A 1515-nucleotide genomic window follows, 5' to 3' on the forward strand; every position below is an offset into this window, starting at 1 on the left:
ATATATATATATATATATATGGTATGTGTGTATACACACACACATGTATGTTCTGTTTGTTTGTTAGAGATGGGTCTCATATACTCCAGGACAGCTCTGAGCTTACTGTGTGTGTAGTAAAGAATAACCTTACATTTCTGGTCTTCTGCTTCCATCTCCCAAATACTGGTATGATGGGTGCCTAGTACCACATCTCATTTAACATGGTCCTGGGGACTGAATCTCTCAGGCATCCTAAAGAAGTACTCTACCAACTGACCTACCTGCATCTCCAGCCAGGGTGATATTTCTGATATTGAAAAAACATGAAGATGGGCAATCTACTATGTAATTTTATAAATATTAATTTCATTGAGGATGAAAACGATAATGTAGCTATGCAAAAAATGACCCTGTTTTTAGGAAATACAAACCATGCTGTAACAGATGGTTATGAGCCACCATATGGGCACTAAGAACTGAATCGGAGTCCTCTGCAAAACCAACAACTGCTTTTAACTGCCAAGCTCACTCTCCACCCCCTTGATATCGCTGTACTTTTAAATGGTCTGAGGACAAAAGACCTGTAAATATGTGTAGAGAGTGCAAAGGTCAGAGTGAGAAGAGAAACAGGATTGGATGAGTTTGTCAAAACTAATAACTGGCGCATCCAGGTGAAAGGTTTTTAGATAATCACTACAATCGTCTATACTCCTGAAGTTTAAAATCTTGAAACATTGGGAGCAAAAGCTAATCACAGATTTTGGAGCACTGAAAAATCTTTTTACTGTGGGAAGTGTATTTTACTTTCAAATTTCTTTATCAAAACTGAAAGCACTTCAGCCCTCTAGCAATGTATATGACAACTCAGAGCAAGAGCCGCTTTAAAACAAACAAACAAAAATGTGGTCTATAAAACAGAATTCTTTGAAGAATCAGTGTTTTTCTCACTATGATCCCTTAAATATAAAAGCAGAAAAAGCAAATGCTTTGGGGACCGCTGTAACTTAACTGACTGAAATGCTCTAGTCTTAACTTGGGGGGGGGGGGGTCCTCGCCACAGAGCTGTGTGCAGGAGGTTCTCTCCTTCCGCTGACAAGGAATCCAACTCAGGTCATCAGGCTGGGAGCTTAGCAAGTGCTTTTACTTCTTAAATCATCTAACTGGCTCTTAAAATATTTTAAAATTGGTATTTATTAACGTTTCTATGGTTTTTGGTATTCTTCCTCATGCATAAGAGTTTTGAGGCTCATGAAAGAGTTCCATATAAATTAAAAATTAGTTTCCATTAATATTTTATTATGTAGTACTCATATACTTGGAGAAAATTGTGTGTGTGTGCGTGTGTATACTCTGTTAGGCTCTTGTTTGCAGAGTCAAGTGTGTAGGATAGAAAACAAATGAAACAAATTAAATACTGTTAAATACTGTATGTGGGCATCATGGTAGCTTCAGCCTCCTAGTTGCTAAGATTATAGGCCTAAGTTAGCACCGTGCCTGCCAGAGGTTTTTTTTTTTTTTTTTTTCTCTTTCTTT

General features: G+C 37.5%; 1 protein-coding gene across 2 annotated transcripts in view; it reads right to left on the reverse strand.

Annotated features, from left to right (window-relative positions):
* Lrig2 (leucine rich repeats and immunoglobulin like domains 2) overlaps positions 1-1515 on the reverse strand; it is a 55349-nt gene that overhangs the window by 12241 nt on the left and 41593 nt on the right. The window lies entirely within an intron of this gene.

The sequence above is a fragment of the Mus caroli genome, chromosome 3 (genome assembly GCF_900094665.2).
Source record: "Mus caroli chromosome 3, CAROLI_EIJ_v1.1, whole genome shotgun sequence".
Classification (NCBI taxonomy): Eukaryota; Metazoa; Chordata; class Mammalia; order Rodentia; family Muridae; genus Mus; species Mus caroli.